A 12,087-nucleotide genomic window follows, 5' to 3' on the forward strand; every position below is an offset into this window, starting at 1 on the left:
TGCGATAGACGAGACCTGTCTAGGCTAGACTGCTACCCCAGAAGCAGGAGAAAACAACACCTAGAACAGATACCAGTAACCTCTGGCATCCTAACCAAGGCTTTGCAGACAGATAGGAAACAAACATGTAGAAAAATCCAACCAAGACTGAAAGGCTTGCCCAACTCAGGACTGACTAACTTGCCATTCCTCAGACTCATGAGGCAAATATATGTTTATTGTCTTAAGGCACTATTTTTGGAGGCTGTGGTTTGTTTACAAAGTGCTATTTCCATAATCTACCAGTATACAAAATCAAAGCTAAATATAAAGAACATAAGGAACAGTCTTGTTGAATTATTTTCTGTAGATATTGGCTATAAAGAAGAGATATGTAATGCTTAATACACATTCAACTGAAATTGTTCTTTTACTCATTTTCTGTAGATTGACTATCTGAAATAACTGTTAATTTACAGTGTAGAAATGTCCGTACTGTTCATTATGTTTAGTTGAAAGTAACTTCTCAAGGGAGGTTAGGTAGAAGTTCCTGGGTCAGAAATGGCAGGAGAGAAAGAACTGGACAGAAAAGTCAGAAGCAATTAAAGATGATTAGCCACAAAAAAAAAAAAAAGGTCACAAGGCCAAAGCCACACACTAAAACACAGAACTGGTATAATTTGAACAATAGAATCAGGTTGTAAAGATAGCAAAAGAGGAAGATATAATATTTTTATAGCTTAAGTAACAAAGAAAAACATAACAACATAAATATGGCTCTCATGACATGAAAACACAGTGTATGTCCTGGAGCAAGCTGGTCTTGGGTTAGGAGAATGATCTCCTTGGTGCTGTGAGGCTGAAGAAAGAAACCAGAGAAAACAAGATACAGGGTGGCACAGAATGCAAATTGATGGGGTCCAACAGACAAAGTATAGTCCTTGGTGATGTTAAGATTAGGTGGGCCAGAATGATAGAAACCTCTAAAGTGGACAGGACAAGATTAGTTCATCCTCTCTAGAATGAACCTGATTTATCTCAAGCTGAGGTCAGGGTCAAGCCCATTCCTAGCACTAAGGTAAGGTCATAAAGCTGCACACACCTCTCTAATTGTTTTGTTTACTTACAGAGTCATTAGTAGTGATGATTCAGGCTGGCTGTGGTTATGTCAGGCTGAATCCATGCTGTGCTCTTAGTGGTCTTGCATTTTGTCAGGGTTTAGGCGTATTGCTCAAAACCTCTTTTGGTGTAAAGATAATGCTGACTCAGCGGGCTTCACACTTACAATTCTAATATAACCTCATGCTCTTCTGCTTCCTGGGTACCAAACTCTACTGTAGCAAACAGAGATGACCTTCAGGTTTCTACCCTGTGCATGGCTACTTTGAAATAAATATGTGGCTTAACTAAGACAGACTCAAGTCATGACACTTATATAGGTGGAGGTACAAACAGAAAACTTTAGTATTTGTTTTTGAATCACTGTTTAACTTACAGGTTAATGACACCAAGAGACTGAGCTTCCAATTGTTAAAATCAAAATTGGAGCAAAATAGTATTAATGATATGTCATATGATACATAATGGCTTTGAAGAAATGACAGACGATACCAAGGATAGACAGGGAATAAGGAATACTAGCTCTGTGACAGTACCGTAACAGTCCACACAGCCACCGTCAGAGACTGTCAACTAAGGGAGCAGATACTATTATCACTACTCCTAGGTAGAAATCCAACATACTTACATTCACTGTGTACAGGGAGGGTCACAGTATCAATATTTAGAATAGAAAAAAAAACTAGAAATCAACTGTTTTAATAATCAAACTGACCGGTGATTTTAAATGTAGCATGTGAAATCATATTCACTGATAATCTAAAATGTACAATTATGCTCACAAACTAAGGGGGACAAAAGCAGTACATCCCATGAGATTTCGTCTACATCCGATGCAAATGCAGGTCAGGTGAATCCAGGGTGAAGAGAGAGAGTATTGGTTCTCCAGGGGAAGCAGGCAGTGGGATCAGGGCTTAGGTGACAGTGGCCTTACTCCATTTTTTGATGTAATCACTAGCTTCACCAGTGTCATTAGACTGTGAAGAGTCACTGAGTTTTATACTCGTAACTTGTGGATACCTTTTATGCCTAACCCAATAAGAATTTTAAGACTTAAAACTGAACTCCAAATCAAACCACTGTGATTTGACAGAAACGCAGCTGCCTTCCAGTTGCTGAAGTGGAGAATCATTGTTACTAGGAAATCATTCTTTAGTTGTATTTGAAAACAGGGACACTGGTGGTACCTTTCTGTCTCCTTCTATGAATGAGTTAAGAAATCAGGTAAGGTAACTGGCCCAACCAAGTGAAGGAAACTTTGTAAACGATAAAAATGTAGATTTGGAAGTATCCTAGGGAGGCCAAAAATAAGTGTGGTTTTCATTCTAATTTTTAAATGATTTTGCGCTGTTAATGAGTAGCTCCCTTTGCAAATGATAGCCATTTAAGTGTTTTATATCAAGTTTTATAAAAAGCAGGTTTGTCAATTATATAACGATCTTTAATGTACCCGGATTGTTGCTTTTGTTTCGGGAAAACAGAAAATTGCATGATAGCTCTTAAGTGGCACAGTTAATTTCACAGGCTGGCGACGTTTGCAAAGCGAAAGGTCTGCATACAGTGCAGGGACTCAGATTTAATCGCAGCAAATGATACATAATTTGATCCGCTCAACCACATTTTTAGAAATTAATCACTGAGTGTCAGAGCCTTTCCATCCTGCACAACTCACTACATCAAACGAAAACTGGTCCTTTTGCTATAACACAGCTAATCAGTAATAGGCGGTTCTTTCAGTCCAGTGCTCAGCATCTGGAAACATTTGAAAAGGTCAGGTTCCTACTCCCTGAATCAATTTAGTAAAGTTTCAAAATTCCTAATGAGCTTCCCTGTGTCTGGTGACATTCTCATAATCGCCTTTAGAAACCAAAGGGAACTTTGCTTGTTAGATCAAAAACTGAAAGCACGGGTTAGCCAAGAAAATTGGGACACACAGCTTGGAGTGTCCTCCTCTCTGATGAGGTACCTGTGACTCAGTTCTTCTATAGGTCCTCCATAGAACTCAGAGGATGTACAATTATTTGGAGAGTGAAGAGCAACACCTGGTGTACTCTCAGATGGTCAGCCATGTGTTGGTCAGCTCCGGACCCTTCTAACAGACACCTACGACAATCAACTTCTCAGAAGAAAGGTCTGCTTTAGTTCCCAGTTTTGGAGGTTCTAGTCTGTAACTACATCACCTGTGACAATCGAAACTGCCTTCATCCAGAGCCAAATATCAACTTGGAAGTAGGAGAAAGTGAAGCGGTACATTTTCCTTCTGAGGCAGATGCTTGGAGAGCTGCTTGCTGTTTTGCCTTCAGGACTCCTTCAAGACATCTGTGCCATCATTAAAAAAAAAAAAAAAAAGTTCTTAGACTTTTCAGAAGAAGCTTGGGTGCAAAGTTTTCTTCATGCAGCTCACACCTGGTAATTTGGGCTTGCTCTCATGGAGGCATAAGAGTCGCTGTTCGCCGTGTATGTCATTGGAACATGGCTGTGAGACGGACTTTGAACTTTGAGAGAAATGTAGAAAGCAGAAAATGTAAAGATGGGGAAAAGCATAAGCCTTCAAGGGAATGAGTATCAGGTTCGGACACACTCGGAAGGGTCTGTGTGACGTTGCCATGTCTCCGTGTTCAGGACATCCCGGTTCCATTCTGTTCATGCAAGTGCAAGACTTCGATGATGAGCTACCGAATCTCACTTATGTCTTATCTGGCTGCAGAACTCTTTTTGCCCCATGAAGGGGAACTGATGAAGGAAAGCGGTGGGGAGTCCGTTTCTCTGAGAACACCTCAAATCACTGATGGATGGAAGTTTCTGGTTAATGGTTCCACTTCTCTTATGACTTGATCAGCAGGAGGTAGTGAATAAAGATTTTTTTCGAATTCCTAGCCCTTCATTGGTTTATAGCTGTGTGTGAGCCTGTGTGTGTATATGTGTGTGCATGTGCATGTGTGTATATATGTGTGTGCATGTATGTATGTGCATGTATGTGTGTGTATGTATGTGTGTGTATGAGTGAGTGTGCATGTGTGTATGTGTGTGTATGTATGTGTGTGTATGTGTGTGTATGTGTGTGTATGTGAGTGCATGTGTGTATATATATGTATGTGTGTGTATGTGTGTGTATGTGTGTGTGTATGTATGTGTGTCTGTGTGCTTGTGTGTACTTATGCCAGCTCCCAGTGTCCCCAGCACACTCCAGCTCCAGCTGCCTGCAGCCTTACTTGGCTGCTTCTCCCTGATTGTTTCACTTCCCTCCCTTACACCAGCTTTCCCATGGACCACTGCCAAGCAAACCACTTTCCTGGTAATTCTATTTGTGAATTCTGTTTGCTTCTAAAGAAAACCAAAGCAAAGAAGTCTGGTGGTATGTACTTGCTTTGCTATCATATTGGATCCTAGGAAGCTAACCTGGGAGGAACTGGAACCGTGGGGAGTCTAGCACAGTTGTTATCTGGTGGGGAAGAACACCATCTCCAGCTACACACACGAACACCGGAGTCTTTCCTTCATTATGAGCAGTCACAGGGTGCTGAACCTTTCAAACAACAAACAGCATAGCATATCCAGGTGCTGTTTTGTGGCTGTTGTTGTTGTTGTAGTTGTTGTCGTCTATTTTGTTATTTACTCGTGTTGGTGCAAAATGTTGAACGGCAATTCAAAGCTTCATGGAGTGCAATTTACTTAAATAGGGTTATTTACAATACCTGCTTAATGGCATTAAAAGAGAATATATATTCTTTATATATATATTTTTTCTGAATGTGAAGGATTCAGTTTGAAACAGGACAGGCACCAAATAAGTATTTTTATAGAAGAAAACACACCTGTCTTCAGCCTTAAACCAAATGTTAGCCATGTTGCCACTTGGTAAAATACAATGCCGTTTACTGTCATGCTTGGATTGGTGTATGCTTGCCTCGAAACATAATCAAAAAAGGTTTTACATAATGGACCAATCCAATCTATCAATTGCAAAGGAATACAGGAAAAAAAAGGTTCAAATAGTTAGTAAGCGGCCAGAAAGATTGTGTTGTCATTAGCATATGCAAATGAATGTATATTTAATTTTTTTGAAATCAGATTCAGACTTTTGACAAAACATACAGCATTTACAGGCTTTTCTTCTGGAACTCAAGAAAATTTATGAAGCCTTCTTATCCTATTTCATATTTTTATGGTTTCCTGATCAAAAATTATATTCATTTTTATTATTTATCCATATTTTCGTTTTAAAGAGAGGTTTTTCAAAGTGTAAAGATGACTAAATATTAAAAAAATAATCCTTTCTAAGGGGGAGACAAATAAAATTTGAAGATGTCTAAGTTTAAATAATTGGCATTGCGGTAATTACAGTAACATTGCAGGGTGGGGGCACTGGAAAGAGGCACTGAAAGGGGGCACTGAAAGGGGCACTGGAAGGGGGCACTGGAAGGGGACACTGGAAGGGGGCACTGGAAGGGGGCTCTGGAAGGGGGCACTGGAAAGAGGCACTGGAAGGGGGCACTGGAAGGGGGAACTGGAAGGGGAACTGGAAGGGGGCAGTGGAAGGGGAACTGAAAGGGGGCACTGGTAGGGAGCCGTTTGTGCCACACCCAAACATGGCGCCGGCTTCCCACCGAGAACTCAGCAAACAGAGCTGTTGCCCAGCCAAGAGACTTAATGCGCATGCGCCACATACGTCATAGCCCGCTCTTGGGGCACGTGATTGAGCTACAGGAGGATGCACCAATCAGGTAGCAACACAAGTCTCTTAGGCATATATAGCAGTGCATTTTCTCCCCCATGTGAGGAGGAGAGGAAGATAGTGGAGAGATTGCGGGAGACCCCATGTGGAGGGATGGCGGAGAGGTACCACGCGGAGAGAGACCCGATAGGAGAGATTGCAGAAGATCCCGAGTGGACAGAGACTGGACAGAGAGATCGCACGTGGGGGACTTCGTGTGAGAGGTCGCCTAGACAGTAGAATCCGGTAGGGAGTCCCCGGCTCAGAGAGAAGTTTCCTGCTCAAGAAGTCCCCTGCTCAAAGTGCTGTACAATAAAGATTATCCGCAGAAGAATCTGTTTGTTTGTTGCACGCCTGTTCTTAGCGGCGGGAAGCGTGGGCGCGTGACAGGCACTGGAAGGGGGCAGTGGAAGGGGAACTGGAAAGAGGCACTGGAAGGGGACACTGGAAGGGGGAACTGGAAGGGGAACTGGAAGGGGGCACTGGAAGGGGAACTGGAAGGGGCAGTGGAAGGGGGCACTGGAAGGGGTCACTGGAAGGGGGCACTGGTAAGGAGCACAGTAAAACATGACGGGACTAGTCACATATATATACCTTTCGTATACATGGTGCTGTAGCCTGGCTGCACTGACACCTGAGGCCACACCCTCTGCAGAGCCTCCCACGTGATGCTGGTCTCACCAACAGAACTGGCTTTGGCCTCTTGTACTGGAGTAACTGGATGCAGATTCTAGAAAAAGGTGCTTGTGCTTTATCCCAGTTCTTCTTTTACGGACAGCGTCATAGCCTAGATTTGCTCTTGGTTCTGCAGCTAGATTTTTAAAGAGAGACCACCAGAAGCTGAACTGAGTGGTCTCATTTAAGGCTGTGCTAGAATCTCTGGCTTCCAGCAACCCACCATCCAAAAGGAGTTGTTGGAAAAAGTCCAAGAGAATTTACTGGCAACCTTCCTAAGAGCAGATTCATCGGACTAGGAAGTTGGTAAAAGCTGAGAAAAGACTTCAGATGGTACAGCAGTGAGGTCATGCATTCTTTAGGCTTAGGAAAAATGTGGGATACATGTGAATATGGGGCCATGGTCACTCAGGTCATCCTGACCCAACAGAGCATGCCTCTGTGAACTTGGAGATGCCATAAAGATAATAATGAACTTCCATGCAAAAGTCTTTTCCTGTTTGTTACATTTCTAACCTGGAATGTGTAGCGTAAGTGACCAAGGATGTCCTGTGCTGTTCTTGCTGTTTGGGCTGTCCTGCTGACCAGTACTGCACACTGCGCAAAACGGTTTGCTGTAACATTCCTGTACTTCCTCCTCCTCTCTTTATTATCTATAAAACGCAAAAAAACCACTGGAGCTACTTTGGGAACGCTTATTCTAGGCAATGAGTATTATTATTTTCTCCCTGATGGCATTCTACATTCCGGCACGAATAAACTCTTTGTTCTTGGACATGACATTTTGGATGTCCCAACTTGCCTGTTAGTTCGATCGACAGTGATTGGTGTAAAACAGAAGAGTTTTACCATCTCTAAGGCAGGGAAAAGACCACTTTAACCTTGGTAGACAAGGCAGCATCACGAATATATCATTTCGGTCAGGCTCAGTGACACAAAACTGCTAGCCCAACTATTTGAGAGCCTGAACCTGGGGGTTAGGATATAGCCTGGAAGACAACAGGCTCCTGTCTCAGTAATTAAATAAACTCATTAAAACAGCATTAAGAAGATACTATGCTGCTTCCCTGGCTCCACATCATCATTTTTCTTCCCACCTTCTCATAAAGTGTTGCTTACAACACCCATCTTAAGATATTTAGTCATTGCTTTCCTCGTGTTTTTACACGCACACAGATAACTTATATTTACCCATTCATCTTTAAGTATGACTTTAATCCAAGTGTTCTGAACGTGGACACAAAGAAGCTTGAGAAAGAGAATTTCCTTCTAGCCAAATCTTCTAGAGAAGTAGCAGCTTTATAACAAGTATAAGATTAAATTTCAATATGGAATGGGCTATGTTGCAAAAAAAAAAAAATTAAAAACCTGGCCACATTAACGAAAGCATCAGACTTTTATTAGCAAGTAATTTTAAGATGTATTAGTGAAACTCATTTACAATGGGTATTAAATATACTGCATTGTTAGTATATTTCAGCATAATTTTATAAGCTGATGCAAGTGAATACACATAACTAAAAAATTGCTACGAATTTCTTACCAAGCACTTGAGGATGATTTAAAATGCATATAAATGAGATCTCTCTCTCTCTCTCCATATATATATACACACACACACATACACACATATATATACACACTCCATGTATATATGTATATATAGTTTTTTTGAAAATATATTTTTATGCATTGCATGTTGAAAAGGTATTTTAGTACAGTAACTTGCAAACAGTATTAACATTAATTTATCTGAGTTTGCTACTCTGTTGCTACATGCCTGTGATCCTAGTACTTGGGAGGTTAAGCAGATAGACAGCTAGCTCCAAGCTATCCTGGGCCATACATACAATAATCCAGGCCAGCACAGAGAGAAAGCAAGGTCCACCCCAAATAGTGTTTGTCCTTATTCATGTTTAAAGTGCTACTGTCGAAATGTGTTTGCAGTCAGCAGCTCTGGTCTAGACTACCCCCTCAATAAAATGGGACATAGAAATAAGTATTCTAATGTTTATGTCGTCTTAGAGAAACTGGCTTAATAAAGTGTTTGCTCTCAGTCAAGAAAATAGTGTAAATTTTCCTTAGAGATTACTTTTTTAAAAAAAGAGAACTATAGCTTGACATATAGCTTTTACCTTTTTCTAATGTTTATATAAAGTAGTTTACAAGCATTTAGTTTTATTAACTTTTTTATTGCTTTTTTATTGGATATTTTATTTATTTGCACTTCAAATGTTATCCTCTTTCCTGGTTTCCCCTCCTCAAACCCCCTAACACTGATACAAAGTTTCTCTTACTGTGATGAGACATCACAGAGATGCCTATGAAGAAAAACATTTAATTGGGAGTGACTTACAGTTCAGAGTTTTAGTCCACTGTTATCATGGAGTGTCTAAGGGTTTCTATTCCTGCACAAGCATCATGACCTAGAAGCAAGTTGGGGAGGAAAGGGTTTATTCAGCTTACACTTCCATATCGCTTTTCATCACCAAAGGAAGTCAGGACTGGAACCCAAGCAGGTCAGGAAGAAGGAGCTGATGCAGAGACCATGGAGGGATGTCACTTACTGGCTTGCTTCCCCTGGCTTCCTCAGCCTGCTTTCTTATAGAACCCAGGACCACCGGCCCAGGGATGGCTCCACCCACAATGGGCTGGGCCCTCCCCCCTTGATCACTAGTTGAGAAAATGCCTTACAGCTGGATCTCATGGAGGCATTTCCTCAACTGAGGCTCCTTTCTCTGTGATTAACTCCAGCTTGTGTCAAGTTGACACAAAACCAGCCAGTACATGGAGGAAATCATGACAGTGCACAGACAGACAAGGTACTGGAGACGGGGCTGAGAGCTCTACATCTGAAACAATAGGCAGCAAGAAGAGGGAGTGACACTAGGCCTGGCTTGAGCTTCTGGAAGTTCAAAGCCCACACCCAGTGACACACTTCCTCCAATGAGCAGTGAGGCCACCTTTCTAATAATAATGCCACCCCCTAAGAATCTACGGGAGTGTGTGTGTGTGTGTGTGTGTGTGTGTGTGTGTGTGTGCCTGTGTGTATTCTGTTTTCACTCAAACTACAACACAAAGTTTACATGGGATTGGAAATACAGGAATAATTAAGATATATGAAAAATGGGGGGGGGGGGTTGTTTGTCTGTTTTTCATTGGGGAATTTGGGATTTTTTTTATTTGGTTTTATTTTGAGATGAGGGTCTCGATATGTAGTCAAAGCTTGATTTTAACTCCGGATCTTCTTTTCTCAGCTTCCCAAGTGGTGGGATTATAGGCATGAATCACTGAGCCTGATGTCATTAAATACTCAACATCTGTCTATAAGATAAACTCTTAAAAAAAAGAAGAGGAGGAAAGTAGAATTTGGAATTAATTATTACTGCCATGTTTTCTGACCTCTTTGTTATGTTTTAATCATTTCAAAATCAAATATCTCATATTAAGAAGCCTCTAGGGTGACATTACCTGCTACGGAAAGAGACAGCATTCTACTGTAATATGGACGTGGATATGGTGGTTTGAATGGAGTTAGTATAAAAAAAGATCATGGGGGAGGGCTGCATGCGACTCAAGGCAGGATGGTTGAGTTTAATATTAAAAAATTAGGAGATAGCACATTAGGTAACCTTGTTAGACATGATTCCAAGGCTTACAAATCTTTGAACAATTTGTCTCACAGTATACTGTAACCTTTATTATCACTGCTACCATTCATCAAACGATAGTTTTCATTTACAGTTTGAGACCTGTCCCACCGATTTTATTAAAACTCTTCCATTTTTAGGATAGATTGTCCAGATTAATTAATTTCCAATTGCCGTGACACAATCACAAAATGAAGGTATTCCCAAATTCTCATAAGAACACACCCTGATAATTTAAAAATTGTTCCCTGATCATTTATTTTTGTGAGTTCTGGAGCACTTTATGAAGTAGCATTTTATGCTTTGCCAAAGAGGAAAAGGATACTACCTTCTAATATGGCTGGTCACAGAAGTACAACAACAGTCATTATGCTCTACCTTATAATAGCTTCTAATCAACTGTCCCATTAGCAGCCCAAACTAAACCTTTTATTATGGTTGCTTTTCATGTACCTGTGTTAAAAATTCTCCATTATGTCAGCAGAATTTCTATTCTATACTTTACACTATTCTATACTTTACACTTAAACTCTCCTTTAAGTAAAATAATCAAGACAGCAAGAAAAGATAAGAGGAAGAAGGAGTTTTAAATCTAAATAAGCTGTACTTCGGAGTCACCCCACCTTTCTGTGTCCTTTCATCCGAGAAGCTGAGAGTCGGTGAAATGAGAATATTAAGTTATCTAAGACTTATCAGCCTCAAATGAAACCTATTTAAAATATTCTGTCATACCTCATTGGCCTTTACCAAACCAAAATGGAAAGTTAGGAACCATAGTGAGGCCAGCATGAGGAAAGAAAGCCCCTGGCATTAACTATCTGATGAAGTATAATTGGCCAAATCATTCATTTCCTCTTAAGGTACCTGTCACATTCTTCTAAATTATAGTCAGGATTCTTTTTCTTGGACTATTTAATAAATTCCCTTAAGATAGAGGCATTGCCTAGAATAACAAATTGCAGTATTTGTAGACTAAATGGAATATTTTAATCATTTTAGCATGCTCCCTTAGCTATTGGACTCTCCAGAAAGAAATCAATAAAAATGCTGATATAGATTGATTGCTACAGTATGCAGTTACTCTGGGAAGTTGGGAATTTTGTCAGAAGTAAGCTCCTGGGTTTTTCCCATCCTGGCAGCAAACAGAAAGAATAGAACCAGAACAGAAATTAGAATAAAATGTGCTGATGAGGTCTTTTATGTCTATCTTTGTAAGTCTGGTGTTTTATTATATACCTAACATCTATTTTTTATCAGTATCTATTTAGGAAATTTATTTATAAACAACTAAATTTTATACATATGTCACCTTTCCTGTGTAGTAACTGTGGATATGAATCTTTTTCTTTAACCCCATAAACCTGTTTTTTAAGTGTTTATTACCCAGTGAACTGAGAGAAAAGTATTCTCAAGGTGCAAATATCCATCTCTCCCACTTTTATTTTATGTCTGATGGTCATTAACAGATAATAGCATTTGTCAGGAAATTATCTTCTACTATGTACTGGACTTTAACATACCTGAATTTGATTTTTCATAAGGTAACAAGTTAACGATAATAATGCTTGGCTTTTAATTAAAATTAAATTACATAATATTCTTGAGAAACAAGTTTTATTAGGCAGAGTTGGCTCAAGGAACAGAACAGATAGGATGAATTGTGTGTGTGTGTGTGTGTGTGTGTGTGTGTGTGTGTTACCAATGTCAGCCAAAGCACAAAACCTAAAGTTGGCTTGGCTTTTGTTAGTGGTCCATGAACCAAGCAGTATCCAGTCTATAGAACAGAAAGTTGTTCCTGTGATTGAGAGAAGATGGGCCAAAACTCAAATAGAGGTTTTGTGTGCTTCAAGGTCATTTTCACTTAAAGACATAGCACCTATTTTTTAGTTTGCTAGTTTACAAAGATGTGGTCATCCTTTCTATCCCTATTTGTCAGAAGGTCTGATCTTA

The sequence above is a fragment of the Micromys minutus genome (assembly GCF_963924665.1).
Source record: "Micromys minutus genome assembly, chromosome: 17".
In the NCBI taxonomy this organism is placed as follows: Eukaryota; Metazoa; Chordata; class Mammalia; order Rodentia; family Muridae; genus Micromys; species Micromys minutus.